The sequence below is a fragment of the Vicia villosa genome, linkage group LG2 (genome assembly GCF_029867415.1).
Source record: "Vicia villosa cultivar HV-30 ecotype Madison, WI linkage group LG2, Vvil1.0, whole genome shotgun sequence".
NCBI lineage: Eukaryota > Viridiplantae > Streptophyta > Magnoliopsida > Fabales > Fabaceae > Vicia > Vicia villosa.
This window is the reverse complement of record NC_081181.1, coordinates 14,864,366-14,888,090: the sequence shown is the minus strand read 5'-3', so window position 1 is coordinate 14,888,090 and position 23,725 is coordinate 14,864,366.

The window sequence follows — 23,725 nt, the reverse complement described above, 5'->3', positions numbered from 1 at the left end:
CACTACTCAAAAAAACTTGCTGTGCCTTAGCATGGGCGGCTCGCCGGCTAAGACAGTATATGCTAAATCACACCACTTTCCTAATCTCCAAAATGGATCCTGTCAAGTACGTGTTCGAAAAACCTGCTCTCTCTGGAAGAATAGCAAGATGGAAAATGATCTTAACAGAATATGACATTCAATACACTTCACAAAAAGCAATCAAAGGAAGTGTGGTAGCTGATCATCTGGCTCATCAAGCAGTGGATGATTATCAAGCATTAAACTTTGACTTCCCAGACGAGGACATTATGCTAGTCAATGACTACAAACAACCAGGACCAGAAGAAGGACCCGAGCCAGGATCCCGGTGGACTATGGTTTTTGACGGAGCTTCTAACGCACTTGGCAATGGCATCGGAGCTGTGATCATTTCTCCTGCAGGAGGTTATACACCATTCACTGCCAGATTATGCTTCAACTGCACTAACAATATAGCCGAGTACGAAGCATGTATTCTGGGTCTCAAAGCTGCAATCGATCTAAGAATCAAGTTCTTGAAGGTCTACGGAGACTCGGCCTTGGTAATTTACCAAGTCAAAGAGGAATGGGACACGAAGCACCCGAATCTAATTCCTTACAAAGAATATGTGCTGAGTCTGATTCCTTATTTCGAAGAAATCACTTTTGAACACATCCCACGCGAGGAAAATCAACTAGCTGATGCCTTGGCTACCATGTCATCCATGTTCAAAGTCAGGTGGGACAATGAGGCGCCGACGATCACCATTTACAGACAAGATGAACCATCCTACTGCAATGAGATCGATGTCGAAGGAACGGGAGAAAAACCATGGTTCCATGAAGTAAAAAGATATCTCGAAACTCAGGAGTACCCTGAAGGGGCGTCCATCAACGACAGAAAGTTTCTAAGGAGGTTTGCCGCCAAATTCTTTCTAAGTAATGGAACCCTATACAAACGCAACCATGACTCGACTTTACTTCGTTGTGTAAACAAGAAGGAAGCAGAACAGATTATGGAAGACATACACGATGGTGCCTTTGGTACTCATTCAAGTGGACATACAATGGCTAAAAAGATCCTCAGAGCAGGTTATTACTGGTCTACCATGGAGACGGACTGTCATCATCATTCCCGAATCTGTCACAAATGTCAGATATATGCAGACAAGGTACATGTACCTCCAGTCCCGTTAAACATCCTGACAGCTCCTTGGCCTTTTGCAATGTGGGGTATTGATATGATTGGAGAAATCAAGCCTACTGCCTCCAACGGACATCGCTTTATCCTGGTCGCCATTGACTACTTCACAAAATGGGTAGAAGCAGCTTCATTTTCTTCTGTCACCAAGAATGTTGTGGCCCGATTTATCAAGCACAATCTCATTTGTCGGTATGGCATCCCTGAACGGATCATCACAGACAATGGCACAAATCTAAACAACAGAATGATTACTGAACTCTGCACACAATTCTAGATCAAACATCATAATTCTTCTCCATATCGACCAAAGATGAATGGCGCTGATCGGAAAAATAGCAAGTGTACTATTTTTACCGATGTAGTAATAATGGGTTTTACCCCAAGTATCGATCACGAGGATTGCGTAGGAAATACAAGTGATTGGACTCAGTCAATTAAACAAAAGTTCATACGAGTGTTGTTTCAAATAAGTGACAAAAGAGATTAAACTACTAAGAAATAAAGGAAATTAAAATTGAACTTTTTAATATGAGAAAATAATGCTAAGGTAGGGTGTGTGATTCTCTCTCTAATTCCTCGGGATGAAGATCTCGTTAACCCGTGCATATGGTTCAATTATTCATTCTCAAGTATGATTGTCCTAAGTCCTCAGTGACAATCTTATTTGATTTAAACTCTGATTACTTAAGTCCTTAGAGAAATCAGACAAAACCAAATCATTAATTTATCAAGAATTTCCGAATAACCAGATTATATCCCTAGTCCTAGGTGATGATCATAAGGTTCAATTGTATACAAACCCTAACAATTGTAGTCCTACGAATTGTTAACCACAGAACAATCCTTATTGGTCTGATAAAGAAAGCATTATAAACATTATACAATGTAATTGAACAATACAAACTTTAAATTAACGAAATACCAAATCCAGAGTTATTACAGATCGAATCAGGGACACCCCCTAGCATTGGGGGGTTTAGCCTATCATAGTATTCAAAAAGCACAAATGAAAAAGTTTAGACATTACAATCAATTGGGAGAACTAGGATCTTCAATGGTGTCCACCGTTGAATCTCTTCACCTTCCAAAATCTCGCTTCCGTCTCTCTTCTCTCTGCAATTCTCTATTACGATCTTTCAAAAAGTGTCTTCTCTCCTTGCCCTAGGTTGTACTTATCATTCACTTCCATTCAGGTTGCAACTGGAATACCAAAAATACCCTTACTGGTCCCCTTCAAGTGAGGAGAAGCAAGAAAATAAAATCAGCACGCCTCAACAACACGGGCCGTGTTGCTGCACACGGGCGCCCGTGTTGTTCCTCTGCCTTGCCTTCAAAAAGTCACTTTCCACGCACTTTTCCACACGGGCCGTGTGCCTGAACACGGGTGCCCGTGTGAAACCTCTGCCTTGCCTTCCAAAATGCTTTTCCAGCCACTTTTTGACACGGACCGTGTGTATGCACACGGGTGCCCGTGTTGGCTTCAGTCTTTGCTTTTTTCGGCTCGTGCGCGCCATAAGTTTTCTATCTCTCCCGTGCATTAACCTGGCCAACAACAAACTAACAACCAGCACATAAAACGACACTTTTATAATACTCAAAACACATTAAAATGCAACAAAACCATACAACGGAAAAACAAGAAACTTACTTTAAAAACATATGCCAATGCCACTTAGTATTACCAAGATTACGAATTTCGGTCGGAAAAAGGTACGGAAACTTACTAGAAATGGTGACCGATCACAACCCCACACTTATCTCATTGCTTGTCCTCAAGTGATGTATCGAGGCAAAACATAGGTCACCGACGAGATTCTTTTCTCCACAACACAATCAGGTTTTCGCAAGATTCCTTCACTTAGCAATCGAGTTTCTGGTTTCCTTCTTCAAACTATCAACTGCATTATCACTTTCGAGCACGTTTTCACCTGCAAGCTTTTTACAATCTCACAAAATCTCTCCGGGTTAAAGTGTCTACACTCACAGTACCAAGGCATGCATATCACTTTCAACTTTGAATATATTCTCTAATCACTACACACACAGATTGCACACACTTCACGAGGTCTTAGGGCTGTAACGTGGCTTGGGTTTGGTGGGTAAACAAGGAATGGGATAACAAATGGTTTTGGTGCTCGGCATTTATATTTGATTCACTTTTCTACTCATACTGATTTGAATCGTAAAAATGGGGTTTGGACCTTATTTGGTCTTTCACAAAAGTGGGCAAAAGCAAACATTTTCTTGCTTTGATTTTTAAACCTCTTTTTTTTTTTCACAAGATCCATATTCATCTTTTCTCTTTTTTTTTTCTTTTGAGATCTCATTTTTCTTGCCCTTTTTCAATAGTTTACAACCCCACACTTAGATCCTTTAGTGTCCTTCAAGTGATTTAACATGAATGTCGAGCGATAACATGAACAATGAGAATGCGGGTGGTAAAAAGAATAACAACAATGAACAAAACACGCATTACGGCTCAAAAGGGGTGACGATGGATATCATGCATACGGGATGGCTAGAAAGGCTCGGGGTTACAAAAAAAACTTGCCTCAGTGTGCGCTTTCGTAGTGTGCTTGTGTTATGAGAACGTACGCAAAATCAAAGTGAATAGTGCCATACCTGACTGGACTCTCATGTGGAATTATGAATTTGGCTCTGAAATCTCACCGGGTCGGTTAAGCTTGCATGCTTCAAGGTGCTCTTGGTGTCCTGCAGTTTCCTTTCATCTAAAGTCTACCATACTCCTCTCTTGGTTCAGTGTCGACTTCTTGCGTCCTACCTTCTTTTCTTTGATTGTGTCAGCTTCCGTGGTGCCTGCGGAGATCAAGTGTGGAATGTGTTGTTCAACCACTAACTATTAGTTCGCTCCCTTCCGACTTGTATCCATTATTTGGTAACACCATTATGGCACTGCACCACACAAACTTGAACGAAACACACTTAAAAATAAAAGTAAGAGAATTAAAGCATAATCAAATTAAACAAACTACACTATGACTTCAAAACGGAAAGCAAAGCAATAAAATAACAAAAGAACCTCCCCCACACCTGAACAAAACATTGTCCTCAATGTTTTAATTCCAGTGTGACGGAGATTACCTAGCTCACTGAAACGGTGGTGGAGGAGGAGGATCCTGAGGAAATTGCAACATAAGGCGTCGCATCATCTCTTGGACATCATCCACCACAGCTCCTTGACGGAACAACTCAACACCTTGTTGTGTTTGCTCTGTACGGAGAGCGCCAATCTCTGCTTGTACCCACCCCCATTGATCCGGAGTCATGGAGGATGACCCAACAGTGTGTTGGAAGAAATGTTGAGGAGGCGGGACAGGGTTATCTTGGGTTGGAATGTCATCCTCCAAGTCGTCACCTGCAAAGTTATGATCATGTGGAGGGCTTTCACCCATATATTCACCTGTAGCTACATACAACCAGTTAGCACGATTTGCAATAGAAATACTATCAGGTGCAGGCAATGCCATAACATGTTGCCCATGAACAATTAGGGAGAAGTGCCCGGGCTTTACCACAATCATCCTTTGATTGACAAGAGTTTGCAAGTCAATCTTCTTACCCGGTATCGAGGGTTCCTCAATCAAGAGCTGGCTATAGTTCAAGTGCTCAGCCAGTTGGGAGATCATCCCACCGACTGAGATCTCTCCAGTAGAGGCAAACCCAACTTGTTTTAGGTGGTTAGCAGCAAAGGCCGCTACATTCACTCGACTTACCTCAATCATATTATGCAAAAGAAACAGCTCTCTCTTCGCACATACCCCCGTACTATCTCCTCTCCCAAATAAGGTAAAGGCCAAACCTTTCTGAGCATACCTGAAACAAGGGTTATGAATCCCCGAGGCCTTAGCCCTACTAGGATTGTACCCAGCTGCACCTGTGATGGCTTCCCAAAATTCACAAGCAGGAAATGTTTCGGGTGGGGCTCCCGGTCCAGCGGAAGGTAATTTGAGGGCCGCCCCAACCTCTTCCACAGATAAAGAATGCTTATTTCCAAACATATAAAATTCCAGATCACCAAAATACTCAAATTCAGAACCATTCCATTTGTGTCTCAATTTAAATTCTACAGTGCTCAGGAATTCAAGAGTTAGGCCTTCATAAGTCGGTGCCTCAAATAGCATAAAGGGCAACATCCCTATGTTGTGAAACATACGGTAGACTTCATCTTTAAGGCCTAACTTGACAAGTGTGTCATCACAGATATATCTAGTCGGGAGCAATTTATGCTGAACTAAAACATCATACCTTGCTTTGTGTTCAGGAAGGGCAAATGTAATGCCATGGGCATTCTCTTCTTGGCTCCCACTACGACCGGTTGCGCGACTAGGGGCGCGACGGACCCGCTGCCTTGGTTGGGAGGATTCGGCGAAATCATCCCTGACATTGCGGCGCTGGGTTGTCTTTCGGGGAGGCATGATAAGGGCTCTGCAAGAAAATTGAACAAGAAACCACAAACACAACAAGGAAAAATTCGAAAAAAATAAAAATGCACAAAATAAAAAACTAAACTGATAGAAGTGAAGAGGAAGGAGAGTAGAGCAACTTTTGTGAAGGCACTATAGTGTTTAAGTGGATGGTTGATGGTGGTAGAGTGAGTTTAGTGAAGGTGGAGGTTAGGGTTTAATGGAGGAAGAGAATGAGAAGTGGGAGAATGAGTGGAATGAAGGAGAAGATGTGTTATAATGCAGATGGGGCCCACATAAGTGGAGAAAAAAATTCAAAATTCTGCCCCCGCACAGACAACACGGTCCGTGTGACTGCACACGGTCACCCGTGTGACTGTTCTGTTCGCAAAAAGGAGAGGGTGCTAAGGGGCAACACGGGCCGTGTTGCTGCACACGGGCGCCCGTGTTGCTAGTGCTGTAGCTTCAATTTCTCTCTTTTATTCTTCTCTTTTTTTACTGCGCTCTGACTCAACACGGGCCGTGTTGCTGCACACGGGTGCCCATGTTGATGTTCTTCTATGCTTTGAAATGGAACAATCTTTGTGCCTTGTGACTCGAGTTGCGCCTACCGGTCCAAACTTCACCACCTAATAAAACAAAGTAGAACAAAGAAAAATGTTAAAGAAAACAAGCGTGGGTTGCCTCCCACGGAGCGCTTCGTTTAACGTCGCATGGCTCGACGGTCTACACCTCAGCCGGTGAGACGCAAATGATCGATCACTCCCGCTCCTACTCCAGTGTAGTAGGGCTTCAGCCGTTGTCCATTCACCTTGAACACATCTCCATTGTTTGGATTTTTAATTTTCACCGCACCATGAGGGAATACCGTTTGTACCACAAACGGACCAGACCACCGGGATTTTAATTTCCCAGGAAAAAGTTTAAGCCTGGAGTTGAATAGAAGCACTAACTGGCCCTCCTAGAATACTTTCTGTTTTATTCTCTGATCATGCCATTTCCGGGTCTGCTCTTTATAGACCTTAGCATTCTCATAGGCTTGATCACGGAATTCTTCTAGCTCATGGAGTTGAAGAATCCGTAATTCACCTGCTTTTGCCAGATCATAGTTCAAATACTTGGTAGCCCAAAATGCTTTGTGCTCAAGTTCAAGAGGGAGATGGCACGCCTTACCATAAACTAGTTGATACAGGGACATACCAATGGGGGTCTTGAATGCTGTTCTGTACGCCCATAATGCGTCTTCAAGTTTCATAGACCAATCTTTTCTCGAAGCACTAACAGTCTTTTCGAGAATCTGCTTGATTTGCCGGTTCGAAACCTCCATCTGACCACTGGTTTGTGGATGGTAAGCAGTGGAAATCTTATGTTTCACATTGTACTTTTTCAACAGATTCTCCATTAACTTGTTTAAGAAGTGGGTGCCTTCATCGCTTATGAGTGCTCTGGGAACCCCAAATCTAGAAAAAATATTGGTTTTGAGAAAGTTTACTACCACCTTCGCATCATTTGTGGGTAGAGCGACTGCTTCAACCCACTTGGAGACATAATCAACGGCTACGAGGATGTAGTTCTTTCCAAAAGATGGTGGAAAAGGTCCCATGAAATCGATTCCCCACACATCGAACAATTCCACTTCAAGTATACCCTTCTGCGGCATCTGGTTTCTTTTGGAAATATTCCCTGTTCTTTGACACCTATCACATTCTTTCACAATGCTTTGGGCGTCTTTGAATAGAGTAGGCCAATACAACCCAGATTGTAGGGCCTTTGCAGCCGTTCTATCACCACTAAAGTGTCCTCCATATTCGGAATCATGGCATGCTTTTAGCACATCCCTTTGTTCCTCCTCAGGTACACATCTTCTGATCAAACCATCGAGTCCCTTCTTGTATAGGAATGGATCATCCCATAAGTAGAACCTGCAATCATGTAAAAACTTTTTCTTTCTGTTAGAGTCAAAATCTTCAGGTACAATACCACCTACCAAATAGTTCGCATAATCGGCGAACCAAGGCACACCAATAACAGCGAGGATATGTTCATCAGCGAACTCGTCCTTTATCGGGTGCGTATCTTCTGTTTCTGCAATAGGTGACATTCGAGACAAGTGGTCAGCCACAGTGTTTTCAGACCCTTTCTTGTCACGAATCTCCACATCAAACTCCTGAAGGAGTAAGATCCATCTTAGCAACCTTGGTTTAGAGTCCTGTTTAGCAAAAAGATACTTCAAGGCAGCATGGTCAGTATAAACAATGACTTTAGAACCCAACAGATATTGCCTGAACTTATCAAAGGCATAAACAACAGCTAGCAACTCCTTCTCAGTAGTTGCATAGTTCATCTGTGCAGGGTTTAGCACGTGACTTGCGTAGTAAATAACATGTAATAACTTTTCTCTACGCTGTCCTAGAACTGCCCCCACTGCAATATCACTGGCATCACACATGATCTCAAAAGGTAGAGACCAATCCGGGGCTACAACAATTGGTGCCGACACTAATTTTTGTTTTATAGTGTCAAATGCTATGGCACACTTTTCATCGAAAACGAAGGCTTTGTCTTTAATCAACAGTGTAGTTAATGGTTTTGCAATTTTTGAGAAATCTCTTATGAACCTACGGTAAAAACCCGCATGTCCTAAGAAACTTCGAATACCTTTTTCGTTCATGGGGGGAGGCAGTTTTGCTATTACCTCTATCTTCGCTTGGTCAACTTCTATTCCTTTGTGAGAAATTTTGTGACCCAACACTATACCTTCGCGTACCATGAAATGGCACTTCTCCCAGTTGAGGATCAAGTTGGTCTGTTGGCATCTTTCTAGAACAAGAGCAAGGTTAGTCAAACAATTATCAAAAGACTTACCAAAAACTGAGAAATCATCCATGAATACATCCATATGTTTCTCAAGCATATCTGCAAAGATAGATTGCATGCATCTCTGAAATGTGGCTGGGGCATTACATAACCCGAATGGCATTCTTCTGTAAGCGAAAATACCAAAAGGGCATGTAAATGCGGTCTTCTCTTGGTCTTCTGGTGCAACAGCTATCTGATTATACCCCGAATAGCCATCGAGGAAACAGTAATATTCATGACTCGCTAACCTTTCCAACATCTGGTCGATGAAAGGTAGTGGGAAGTGATCTTTTCTAGTTGCTAGATTCAATCTTCGGTAATCTATACAGACTCTCCACCCTGTAACCGTTCTTGTGGGAATCAACTCATTCTTCTCATTCTTGATTACCGTAGTTCCGCCTTTCTTAGGCACCACATGCACTGGACTCACCCATGAACTGTCAGATATTGGATATATCATCCCTGCGTCCAAAAGTTTTACCACCTCCTTTCTAACCACTTCCTTCATTGCTGGATTTAGTCGTCGTTGAGGTTGGACGACCGGTTTGTGATCATCTTCCATTAAGATTTTGTGCATGCAAAGCGTTGGACTTATCCCTTTCAAGTCTTCAATTGACCATCCAAGAGCACTTTTATGCTTTTTGAGGACTTTGACAAGCTTATCCTCTTGAAGAAATTCAAGGTGAGAACTTATGATAGCTGGGCACTTACTTTCAATGTCTAAAAAGACATATTTGAGGTTCTCTGGTAATTGCTTAAGTTCAGCCCCCTTCTTTGGTTCGTCTTTACTTCCTTCCACTAATGGTTGCCTTAGATCCTCCCATCGGTTGTGGCGAGAATTTTTGACACATGATGTTTCCATCATGGCTAAAACTTTGTAGCAACCTGCCTAAAATTTATAATTTAGAGAGTCGCCACCTATTCTACCAAGGCGAATAGGAAACCTATGCAATATAGAGATCGGGGTAAGATACTATATTCAGGTCGAGGGAAGGTGTTAGGCACCCTCAACCCTTTCCTAAAGGCTAACATTTCAAAGATAAAGGTTTATGGCTAAGGAATTGAATAGGGGGAAAATTGAGATTTTAGGGAGGGGGACTCACCTTGTTGCCAAGTGCCTACGTACCTCCTTAGGGAGGATCAGAGTCTACGTAGTTCGGGGGACGGGTTGTACGCCCTTAAGGTTTGAAATTTGATTTGAAGGTTTGAAGGCTTTGAATAGCCTATCGTAGATTTAGAAGTTGTGATTTGAAAATCGCAATTGAATGGATGAAAATCCGTAGTATTGTGGTTTAGTGTGTTTTAGATGTTTGGGCGTACAACCCTGATTTGATATGGCACTATTAACCGCAATGATCAATAGATTCGATCACCATAGTTAACAGATTAATAAAGGATTGCTGGCAATTCTAATCGATTAATTCGATTATCACTTTTAGCAAATTGATGTATTTTAATTATTAATTTATTAATTTATCGTTACCCCTCATAATCGATAGATTCGATTACAAATAATAACAAATTGATAAGGTATGCTAATCATCATAACCAATAAGATGGTTAAAACCATTTAGCAAAATAAATTTATTTGAATTTTAATTTATAGGATTTGATTAATTAAATTAATCGATTATTAACCATCGCGACCAATAGATTTAGTCGGAACGAATAATAAATTAAATCCTAATATCTTTGATACTTTGGGCAAATGGGATGGAGCAAACCCTAATATCTTAATGTATTTATAAGGGTTTTTATTATAATTAAAATTAATTAGATTAATTAATTGGGCAAATAGTCGAATAATCGGAATAATCGAGAGAATATAATTCCTAAAACCCAATATATACCTAATCCTAATTCTAATCCTAATTAAATTAATTAATTGAATTAAACCTAATTAAAACAACAATTTAATCTAATAATAATATTTAAGTAAATATATAAATATAGAGAAACCTGGGTAGAAATCTTGTGTGGTACGTTTCTTGAAGGCCCTTGATGCGCTCCTATCCCCCTGGACGTTGGATCTTGTGCTTGCTTGATCAGATGGCTGACTGGCGCGGGCACATGGTGGTCTTTAGGAAAGCAGCGTGCATAGAATCAGTTGAGAATTGAATGCAAAAATACCTTTGTCGGAGCCTGGATTCGAACTCAGGAGGCTTCGATGGCAAGGGATGTGTCATTACCATTTGTGCTGGATCTCCACACTGATGTCATTCTCATCCAACTAATGAAGTACACAGACGAGACCAGGTATTGACTTTTCAACTAATATAAGAATGGACCCATTGTTATTGTTGTCTCCATATTTCTTCGTGAAACCAACGCACACAGGAAACTCAGAAAATCTCCATCTTTCTCTCATCCCAGATCCATGCCACAGACTCAACGAAACGCAACGTCACAATCACGCAAACGTCAACCAATGGCTGCGAAGTGAAAGGAACGACCGACGGCGGTGATGCGCGTGGGGAGGCGTCCGATTTGATCATGCCGTGACTGGTGGTTGTCGCGGTGGTCATGGGCGTTTGGGGTCGGAGTTGAATTCCGACGGGATTGCAGGTGGCCGCTGGAACATCACCGTCGTGGTCGTGGGCGTGGGGCTGCGCGTGTAGATCCAAGGATGATGTTTTGGTTGGAAATCGGCGGCGGATCCCCTTCGAATTCCTTCTCTTGATCAGAACCTGCAAGCAACAATGAGAGAAAAACCAGACAATATAATACAGCAAAGCCAAATCAATTCTTATTTCTCTTCCTTTGTCTTGATTTCCCGACCTGTAAAACCCAAAAAAATATTGTTATTATTCAGAATTTTATAAAGATGATTTTAGGATTGTTGTTATAATGTTGTGAGATATGAGGGTGAAATTTGTTTATGTTTTTTTTTGTTGGATTGGAATGATGTAGAGAACTATTAGTGAGAATTGATTAAGGTTCCTGTATGTGCAAAAAAACGTGAAAGTGTTAGTATGAAAAAAAAAATCTCTTTTCCAGCAAGTCGGTGTGAATATGTACGTGAGAGATGTGGAAAATAAGGGTTGTTGTTTACGGTGACCCAGAAATAAGTGTTGATTGTTAGCTTTAGAATAGGGTTAGCGGATGGAGTTAGGCCTCCACTAATTGACAAAAAAACACTCTATTTATGATGTTTAAATTAGGGTTTTTTTTATTCCTAATGGGCCTAATACCCAATTGTGGTGTCGTTTTCTTTACCTCCCCGTTTCACTTGGGAGGACGGCACGCTAGACCCTTCACGCGAAATTTGGAAGGAGAATGCGCCCGTGGTGGGATGAATTTTATTTCAGTTCTTCCTACGATATCACACGAACTTTCTTATTGGTCCTACGAGTAGGAAAGGGGAAAAAAGATCTCAACTAAACCCTAGGAGTTTGCTAAGTGTGGGGATTTCACCTAGACTAGAAATTCTGGAGTCCGGGGGGTCGGTTATACATAGGGAAGTGTTTAAACACCCTACATATCTGTAGTACTCTACAGGAACCTTCTCTGTGTCATTGTGATTGTGTTTGCTGCTAATGATTGGGAAAGTTTCTCCTTTAGGAGAAGGAATTGATTTGATTAAAGAAAGACAGACAGATAGATAGACTGACTATTTTTGGTATTTTATTAGCTCGCTGAGATTCCTTGTGAACCTCATGCCTACATATCCCTAGTGGAAGTCAGAGCTTAATGTAGTTCGGGGAACTAACTAGGGAAATTAATTGTTTTTGGTGCCTTGCTTGAAGCTCAAGGTTGAAGCTTGGAATTAAATCTCTGTTTACAGTAAAGAGACATGAAATCATCTTTACAGAGAGGTATTTGTACTATTCTACCACAAACATTTAAAAGTGACAGAAAAGCTAAAAAAAATGATGTTTCATTAAGAGGGGAGTCTACTTGGTTGATCAAGTATGACAGCCATCGTGCCTCTAAAATGAAAGAAAGATGCTCATCCAAATTAGGGAAAGTGTACAAGTCTGGGGATGTGCCAGAGCATGTCTTTCAGAGTCCTAAATGGGAGACTTTGAATGAAATTGAAATTGAAATGTTTGTTTGTTTGAATGTGGTAGAGTAGTAAAAATATCTCTCTATAGAGATAAGCTATGTCTATCTACTGTATAAAAGATTTGAATTTAGCTGGCTTGTATGAGGCCCAAGCTTGAGGCTTTTTGATTGATTAATTAATTATTAACTTTGGGAGATGACTCCACTGGGAATTAATTACAGGGTATTTTTGTGTTCTGTACAAAGCCCAGAATTGAGGCTGACTCTACTTAGGGAGACTCTATTTATGTGCCTTGTACAAAGCCCAAGGTTGTGGCTAACTGTTGAGGATAATTGAATGAATAACTCTATTTTATGTGCCTTGTACAAAGCCCAAGGTTGTGGCTAACTCTAGCTAGGGAAAACATTATTTTCTGCCTTGTACAAAACCCAAGGTTGTGGCAGACTCTTAAATAAACTGAGTATGGATGACTCTATGGGGAAAAGATCCTAGGTGTTAGGAATCTTTGACACATGAAAGTATGGTTTATCTGCCTTGTACAAAGCCCAAGGTTGTGGCTACTGAATGATGAAGAACTCACTGGGGAGACTCTATTATCTGCCTTGTACAATGCCCAAGGTTGAGGCTGACTCTTGACAGGGGAGTTTTATTGTTTGGGTGCCTTGTATGAAGCCCAAGGTTGAGGCTAACTGTTTTGTTGGTTTTGACTCTACTGAGGAGATTTTATTTATTGAAAGACTATTTTTCTTTGGAAGCTAACCCTTTCCAGGGATTTTGACTCAGCTGGAGAAATTATTTGGTAAAAGACTGACTTTATCATGTTTTTTTTTGGAGGCTGACCCTTTCCAGGGAATTTGACTCTTTTGGGGAAATTATCTCCTAAGAGAAATGACATTATTATTTAATTGACTTTGGAGGCTAACCCTTTCCAGGGGTTTTATTGAAATGATGGATTGATTTTAATTGACTTTGGAGGCTAACCCTTTCCAGGGGTTTTGTTGAAATGATGGATTGATTTTAATTGACTTTGGAGGCTAACCCTTTCCAGGGGTTTATAGTAAAAATGAAAGAATGTGTGGAAGCTAACCCTTTCCAGGGATTTTATTGAAAAGATGAAAGAATGTGTGGAAGCTAACCCTTTCCAGGGATTTTGTTGAAATGACTGGCAGAAAGATTATCTAGTGGAGACTTCTTGTTTAAAGCCCAAGATGAAGGCTGACACATGCTGAGGAGAAAATAAACATAGATCCTAGACTCTGCTAAGGAAGATTGATGAAGATAAGGGTGACAGAGACTGTCCATGTCTCTCATTCCAAAAATGTACTCAATGTAGAATTGAGACAAACTTAGCTTGTTTAAAGTCTGGTTTAAATTGGAAGAAAACTCACCAGGGTAGGCTAAAAGGTGACTAAAGACCTGTTCCTATGTTTATAAGAAACCTGATGGGTCCTTGTATACAAGCTCAAGAGGAAGCTGGAAATGCTTTTAAGAAGCCTGTGGGTCCTTGTACAAAGCCCAAGAGGAGGCTAATCGAGGGTCCTTGTTATAGCACAAGAGAAAGCTATGTGGTTTTGAACTTATTTTGGCTCTAAGCAAATGGGTAAGAGGTTTCACCGGGAATAATTCCTCTTTGGGTGGATGTGTCCTATTATTTGGATTCTAAGGTTTTTACCAAGATGTTTCACCGGGAATAATTCATCTTGGGGGTTTGAACTACAGATCTCTAATTAGGAAAGAGCCTTCACCGGGAAGACATTCTCAATCCTAGGTCATATTCCTATAATATATATATATATAGTTTAACTGTCCTAAGGTTTATACTCAAACGTAGTTCTAAACTAATATATATGCACAGCTTATATTTGACAGTAATTTAAATAAAGACTGTAAATTGAAAGCTTGTAAAGCCTAACCTGGATGAAGTGGAGGCCTTTGAAGAAGTATGTACAGAGCCTCAACAGTAATTTTTGTTGTTTTGTTGATAACAGTTGAATATATATGATAGACAGTTAATGGTTTTTGAAAACAGAAGAAGTGAAGATGGACAAAGGTCACATAGGTATCTGAAGAGTTTCACCGGGAATAATGCCCTTCAAATACCAGAAGAATGTTTTGAAAACAGAAAGAAGATTTTGAAAATACAGTTTTGAAAACAAGCTAAGAAGAGAAGGTTTTTGGGACTTACACTCTATTAGAGGCCCAGTACTTTACAGTACTGGTGTAAAAGCAATTTGAAAATGATTTTGAATGATACAAGGTTTTGTTGTTTGAAAACCTTAATCATTTGATTTAATCGGAGATTGAAAACAGTTTTGAAAATTGACAAAAGTCAACTTAATTAAGGTAAAAATAAAGACTTTTAACTAATTAAGACCTAAACAATTAGGGTTTTATCATAAAATTATTTACAAAGTGATTAGGTTAAAATAAAGTGACAATATATATTCAAAGTATTTAAGAAAACACTTAAAAACATACTATTTTAAACCTAATTAAAATTCATGAAATAAATAATATTTTTATGATTTTTTTGACTATTCACAAAATAGATATATTAAATAATAGGTGTATGAAAAATGAAGTAAAAATGTATTTATTTGATAGGTTAAATAATTGTGTAAAGTTGATAAAAAAATGAAGAAAAAAATAGTAGTAAAAAATATGGTTTGGTCTCACCAAGGGTTGAACTCACGCCCTCTTGGTTACCAAACAAAACAAATACCAACTGGGCCACGCGCGTGGCCTGTTTAAGGAAAGAGCCCATATGATTATATGTGAAAGCAAGGCATTAAATGAGTTGGAAAAATAAAATGAACAAAAGGTCTGAGGGGGGGATCGAACCCCAGACCTAAGGCAAGGCAAGGCTTTTGGACGCGCGCTGTAACCATTGGGACACTACGATGAATTCGTAGATAACATACCCATCATTCAAAATAAAATAAACTTAAGTCTGGGAAATTCAAAAAATGGCGCCACCATCTTCATCTTCAACCTCAAGCTTCAGATTTTTTGAATTTGCTATCTCCTTCGTTTCTCAACCAAACTTAAAGATGTAAACATGGATTTTGCTCGTTTTTGGACGAGGATTATGATGGTGTTCTTTAATTTCATTTATTCTAAGTGTAACATAAAATTCGCAAGCATGAACACTAAGAACCCTAAAACTGAAATTAAACATGAAATGCTATATATGCATGTTTTGATGCAATTGATTGAGGGTTAATGATCTATGAAGGTGCAGAAACCAACTGGTAACTTCATTTTTAATTTATCATGCGTGAATCATAGAGTTTGAAGCTTTGGAAACTTACCTGAAAAATGAAGATCTGGCTCTGATCAAAGTGTGTTGCAGAGTTGTTGCAACGATCCAGATAGCTTCAGTGATCCTCCTGGAAGGTGTTGAGATGCTTAGCTTGGACTGAAAGTACCCAGAACCTCTTGCTCGACCCCAACTGCAACAGCTCCAAGTGAGAGGTGCAGATGATGATTCCTCACTCACAGAAGTGTTTCAGAGGTCTGGATCACCTCCAAATGACTCCCCTAATGTGTTTGAATACTTAATTCCAAAGGAAGAGCTTTGGTTTGAAGAATCCGAGTCTTCTTGCCAAAGAACCTTTGAAAACCTTAAGTATGGAGAAAGAAGAGAGAAAGCAAGAATTTTGTTGCTTTGGTCTGTTTTTTGAATGAGAATGAGGCCTCTATTTATAGGCAATTGGTTCAGTATAGTTGCAGAAGAGTGAGCTTGCTTAATGAAAGAAGTTTGGTTTCTTAAGCATGAAGGAAGTTTGCAAATATCTCTTATGCAATGATGAGAATTTTGATTCCATTTGATCAATCCCCTAGCCCTCGATTTTGCTTGATCTTAGGGGACAATTCTGAGCCAGAAATGAGCTCTAATTGGTTGGTGAGAAGATTCCTTGGGTGATTCATCAATTTGCCATAAATTCACAAATGTAATCATTACATAATCACATGTTCTTGTTTTTAGAATCTTCTTCAATCCTTATGGCATGGTGAAAATGAATGCATGGCATTGTTTCAGATATGTTATGGGTCGTGTAGCATCCATAATTGAGGTCATGTGCACAAAATTTCAAAGTTCAAAAATGATGCATGACCTATAATTTTACTTCATGAGGCTAACTTTGAACAAGCATAACTCTTAGCTCAAATTGAATTTGGAGAAGGTTGAACACAATTTGGAAAGCCCTAAACATCTACTTCAAATCATTAGTTTATGTCTTCTTCAGAATCATTTGGGAAATTTGTGAAAAATGAGCCCAAAGTTGGATGAAAACTAGGTTAAAACACTTAGAAAATTTTCTCTGTGTTTATGACCTAAAACTTCAAAATTTTCAAAACCCTTAAATGGTTGATCTTTTGAAAAAAGTTCTTATGTGAGATGTTGTTTTATTTTGCAAGATCTACAACTTTCATGTTGGAAGTTTTTTGAGTTGTGTAGGTGAAATTTTGAGTTCTCACCATGCCCTCAAAAACCCTAATTCCCGACTTTTTGCTCCTTGATGAATTTCTTTGAATTTCTTTGGCCAAATGACTTTGACATCCATATATTGATGATATTGATCTTTGAAAGTCATTTTTTGACCAAAAACCTTAAAAGTCAATGATGATCCCACACAGTTGACTTTTCCTGACAAAGTGAATTTTTGGGCTTTTGTGTAGAAACAAGATCTTCTCCTCAAATGAATGATGTAAATGGATTATATTGAGGTAGTAGAGATTCTTGAATCATGTCTTGAGTTTTGGATCCATGCCCTGATTAAAAGTCAACTATCTTGGTGAATTAGGTCAAAAACCCTAATTGTCGACCAGAGGACAATGATGAGTGTAGACTTTGAATTGAGGTGTAATGTCCAGTGGATCTTGTCATAAGAGTTATTTGAAGATGATTAATGTCTTTGAATGGTTTCCTGGGGCTTTTTAGGGTTTCCCAAAGGTGATCCCTGATTTTAGTCCTTGATAGGCTCCAAACCCTAGTCTGTTGATCTGAGTAATCCTGTACTTAGATGACTGGGTGTCTTAATCAATCATAGGTGTAATAATGAGGCTTTTGAGTCTTATGATTGTATTAGAGACTAATCCCTCTATTGATTGATCCTTTGCCTGAGTTTTCTTGTCTTTGAACACCCTCGATTGAATGCCAGACTGCCCTGGGTACTTACTTTGACTTGATGAAAATCCTGAAGATATGTCATCTCAGGGGGGTCAAAAATTAGGGTATGACACCAATTAATCTAATGATTATAAAAGACTAAAAATAAATCCTAAAACTAATATTAATATAAGCTTAAAAATAAAATATAAAGAACTATATATTTTTTTGTGATTTTTTCTGAATAAAAAAATAAAAAAAGAGGTTAGAAACATTATATAAAAATAAAAGAAAAAAAGTTAGAAGTGGGATTCGAACTCGGGACCTCTCGGTCACACACTCTTATCCTTAAATTCTTACTGACTGCACCATACCAATTCTTCGAAATGAAATGACATAGACAATTATAAGAGGGCAAATTTTGGGGTATGACAGCTGCCCCTGTTCAATCTTCTTAAACCTGAAGAGTCAGATAAGCACGTCTGCCTATCGTGATCTGAAGGTAGAAGATGATTGGACACTGAAATGCCCTGAAATTTGCCTTTGTCGGGAAAGAATTTCGTGGGAGATGGGCTTACAGATGCCACCCAGGGAAAATGTTCCTCCTTCTTCCTTCTCTCTTTTTTTGTGGAGCAAATGCTCTCTTCTTTTTTTCTCTTTTTTTTTTGTAGGAGTTACGCATTCAGATCGTAGCGTGGCCTAAAAAGGCAACTTTGACTTTATGCAATGTTTATGATGCATGCGATGCATGATGCAGTGCGCTTCTCAAAATAAATGAGAGCCATGTATGTATATGCGTAATGTATGAATGAGGTTAGTTAGTTGAAATGATGCATGATTGTTAGTTACGTTAATCGAAGTATGTTAGTAATTCTGAAAAGAAAGATAGCACCTTTGATTGTTTGTTGATGATGTTTTGGAAGATATCACTGCCGAGGGACTAACGTGATAAACCCAATTGAAGAACGGTTTAAAAATCTCGTGTGCCTGAAAAAGCTCCTAGAAAGGATGGAATACGCTTTAAAGAAGACTGCCTGAAAAGGCTCCTGAAAAGGACTGCACCAACAGGGTTATTTGCGAGGGTTATCGCAAAATTTACCTGTACCAACAGGGTTATTTGCGAGGGTTATCGCAAAATTTACCTGTGCCAACAGGGTTATTTGCGAGGGTTATCGCAAAATTTACCTGCACCAATAGGGTTATTTGCGAGGGTTATCGCAAAATTTACCTGCACCAATAGGGTTATTTACGAGGGTTATCGCAAAATTTACTTGTACCAACAGGGTTATTTGCGAGGGTCATCGCAAAATTTACCTGTACCAATCGGGTTATTTGCGAGGGTTATCGCAAAATTTACCTGCACCAACAGGGTTATTTGCCCTGGTTCGGACAAATTTTACCTGCACCAAAGGAATTACCTGCCATGGTTCTGACAAGCGTACCTGCATAAAAGTAATCGTTTGCTATAGTTCTAGCAAACATACCTGCATGAAAGAGATTCACCTGTTTGGAGACTCACGACTCGAGGGTCGGAGAAAATACACCTTTCACAACACGAGGGTTGGAAACTTACGACACGGGGGTCGGACAATACACCTATCACAACACGAGGGTTGGAGATTAGGCCTTTGTAGCGTGATTTGAATTTTGATGTAATAGTCAGACGGGAACTGACTACCAAACGAGAATTGGATTTGATGGTTTTCCAGTATGAGAACTGGACTTTGTAATGATTTGGATTGCCAATAGAAATTGGGCTTTTTGTATATGCTAATGCTAATGTGTATGTATGTATGCTAATGCCGATGCAACCCCGAGATTTTATCTCCTTAAACCTATTGAACTTGTTTAATCCATGCTTGCACCTACACCATGACTATGCTTATGTTGGCTTTGTAATGTGGATAATGCTTATGCATATACGTATGTTTTGTTGACGTAATGAGTGGAACGAAGTAATGTCTTCTGTAAGATTACCTGAAAAGGTCTTTTGAATGGATGTGAATGTTTGTCTTAAAGAAGACTATCTGAAATGATTTTTCGACGTGGTAGCAATTTGTCTTAGAGAAGACCACCTGTAAAGGCTCTTAGCGTAGATAGAAATTTGTCTTAAAGAAGATCACTTGAAAAAGTTCTTAGCGAGGGATGAAGAATGTCTTTAAAGATGACTACCTGAAAAGGTTGAAAGATGTCTTAAAGAAGACTACCTGAAGAGGTTCTTGAGAGGGATGACGAATTGTTTTTTTTTGAAAGGGACTACCTGAAAAGGTGCTTAGGACAAGAATGTCTCGAAGAAGGCTACCTGAAAAGGTGCTTAGAAAAGTAATGTCTTAAAGAAGACTACCTGAAAAGGAACTTAGAAAGAAGGGAACGTCTTGAAAAAGACTACCTGAAAAGGAACTTAGAAAAGTAACGTCTTGAAGAAGACTACCTGAAAAGGTATTTAGAAAAAGAATGTCTTGAAGAAGACTACCTCAAAAGGTACTTAGAAAAAGAATGTCCTGAAGAAGACTACCTGAAAAGGTACTTAGAGAAGGAATGTCTAAAAAAGACTACCTGAAAAGGTACTTAGAAAAAGGATGTCTTGAAGAAGACTACCTGAAAAGGTACTTAGAAACAGAATGTCCTGAAGAGGACTACCTAAAAAGGTTTTTTTTTGGAAATGACGATGACTGTCTTAGAGAAGACTACCTAAAAAGGTATGGAGTAATGTATTGACCAATGTATGTAATGCATGATTTGTATGTATTTGTATGATACTCCAATGGTAGGTTATTAATAACCAAAGCGTATATAGTTCGTTGGAGTTGCAGGTTTGCTTGATAAGATGGGGGGTGATGCTAGCACGATTTCCCAATACCTGTTTTGTTTGAACTTTGGAGATCGTAGTTAGGAGAAATATTTGATCGAGGTCGTAAAGTGCGAGAACGCCTTTATCTTATGATGTGCGTCTTTTCCCAGTTTGATTTTTTTTAGAAATACTCCATGCCCTTAACCTTTGGAGGTTCTCCACGCCTTTAACCTTTGAATTGTTTGCCTTATGGATTTGATATCCAATGCCCAAATGTTTAGTGGAAAAGATGCCTATGAGGGGAGTGCCCTAGGAAATAACCTTGTCGTATGCCTTGACATCTGGATTGAAGTCGTACGCCCTTGATCTCCAAGATATGGAGGGTTATACATAGTGTTCTATCCTTTGAATTTGAATTCCTCCCATGTTTGACATGCCCCTGTTTGAGATTGTTTCGAGATGTGACCCAGGTCGATTGAACCTTAGGAAGAATGCCCCTAGTAAATAGGATCTTTGATTGTATGCCCCTGCGATCTTTGAAAGTTTGCCCCTGTTTAGGAGAACCCCCTAGATGTGGTTCCCCCGACTCCAGGGTCTTTATTAGAAATGATCACCTTCGATTAACCCATTTCGAGATTTCCTCGATGCTAAGTGTATACTCGTAGATGGTGTTGTACCTTTTGAGAAGTAGCTCCAATGGAATGCGTATGCAAGTTTTGAAATCGAAGTCCGTTATGAATTAGGACTGGATGGTTTTGGAAAGAATGCTTGAAGAAGCACATTGGTTAGAGATAGTTTTAACAAACATAGGAGTCAGTATAACAAATCCTGCTTAACATGCTTTCATGGTTAACCTTGCCTCAATTAGGACTTTTAAATGTTGTAACTTGGCCTGGTTCATGTTTTAAGAAACAATGGATATAAGGCTCAAAATTTATTTAACCCACCCCTTTCTCCTTGATGTTCTCCAGATCCTAAAAATTCTACCAATCCAATGGATGTGCTTTGTTTGCAAGAGAATCGTTTCAGTTTCGATGTTGAGCAGAAGCCTTAGTAGAGATCCAAACTTTGATGACATATGTTGTAAAGATCCAAGCATTGATGTGAAGCTTTGATGGTTTAGCAGTCACAAGATTATCCTTTGTATTTCGCCTTTGTTTTTATCCCTTATTTTTGCATGAGCTAATTCTTTTGAATTTGACCCATCGGGATGCCCCAATTTTGCCTAAGTCTTTTTGTTTCCTTTTATGGAATTTTCATTTTGACTTAGCGGGCGTTTTTTTATTCTTGAAAGCTCCTTTTGAGATTGATTCTTGGATATTGCATGTTGTGACTGCTATGTTGATTTTGATCTGTAAGCTTCGCCTTTGATACTTCCTCGATCTTGAATGATGTAATGAGGAAGAAGGTGTTGTAAATGTTACCTCCATTGCTTCCTCAATCTTGGATGAATGCGAGGAAGAAGATATGCTTGAACCTTATGCTTGGATTGACTGATTCTCTTGGCAACCAAAATACATCATTGAATTAGTTGACATCTACCCTGCCCCTGGTTAAAATCAAGGTTCTTTTGAAAAGTAGAAACAAACTCCAACTCCTGGCTCGAGGGGGTAACGAGGGATTAACATCCTTATATCTCCACTGTTTGGGAATGGAAACAATGCTTGTACATCCTCGGCTTGGTCTTACCTTGAAAGCATACGTTTAGCTGGACTTAGTCATTTGTATTCGTCATTCTCCCTCAAGTTTGTTAATAACCCTAAAAATAGGAGTGTGTGACTGGAAAGTCATAGTAGTGAGTGAATGAAATGAATGAATTGATTCCAAAACCTGCATGGTCATCCCATTAGAATTGCTAATCCGAAGGTACAGCTTTTATCCTGAGCGACACTTAGCGATTGTAGAGTTGAAATTGTGAGCACGGTAAACACCTATTGATCCTAGGGATAGTCTCCTTTGTAGATCCACTGATCTTGTTTTACTCCTTAGCTCTTTAGAATTGTAGAAGTAAAAGGGTAACCTCGAATTCTTCTTTGGACATGTCAAACCTGTAGAGAATAAACCGTCAGCGGTGGGTTTTCGTCGTATCGGAACTTCATGAGCTTCCTTTGACTGAACCTCTTTTGCTTTTCCCAAGGATAGTATCACCTATAACCCTTTTTCCTTTGGTATGGGGTTGACATATGTTGCATTCCCTCCATCGGAGTCATGCACCTTTGCTCAGGGTATTGCCCCAATTGGACTGACCCTTACCCCAGGTTATCGTAGAGTGTCCTTGAAAGTTTGATATGTTCTAAGATGAACCCCTTTATGACTAGATACATCTTGAGTGTATCTATGAGGGAACTCTTTGTTGAACTAATCATTGCTCGATGACAACCTTTATTGTATTCATAATCATGTTATGACAAGGCATGGACATGCGGCTGGCATGGCGAGAGGCATCTTTTTCTTTAGCAAGACTAAGATCTTTTATTCTCCTTGCTCCATAGTCTACGATCCTTTGATTTTTTTTTTTGAGTTTCGGGAAACCGGCTAGCACGGTTGGTATGGATGCGGGCGAAGATAGAAATGCAGATGAGCATGTATGAATGCATGAAAATGCCAATGCACGCGTAAGCGAGAGACTCCTTGTATTGTAACTCCGTGTATGCAGACGTGTAACATATGATCCTAGGGATGGCCTTAGAGGCGACATTAGACCCTCTTGGAATCTTTGCAGGATAAATGTTATGACACGCTAAAGGAAATCCCTTGGATTCGAGAGTATGCAGAAGATAGCGGCTAGTGACCGTTCAAGATAGTCACTAGATCTCATGGCCATCGAGAGGCCAATCAACGTGTACCAATGAATTTGTCCCTCGTGGGAAGGTTCTCTATGCGGAACACAACCTATCTAAGGACGATATGGACGAAGAGAAATCCCTACAGGCTAGGGATGTGATGTGTAAATGGAGATCCCAAACTCTACAAGTTAGAGGGTGCGCGGGAATAAGCATGGAGTGACCGTTCAGGACAGTCGCTAGATTTCATAGCCATCGAGAGGCCAATCGAACGCATGCTAGTGAAGTTGTCCTTCGGGGAAGGACGCGTCATTGTGGAAACACGTGGATGTAACAGAAAATCCCTGTATGCTAGGGAGTACGTAGTAGCAAGCACGGGGTGACCGTTCACGACAATCACCGAATCACATGGCCATCGAGAGGCCAATTGACGTGCGTTAATGGAAATGTCCTTCGTGGGAAGGACGCGTAGTTGTAAGAATACAAGGATATAAAAATAAAATCCCCACAGGCTAGGGGATGCATAGATGGTGATGTCTTCTGTG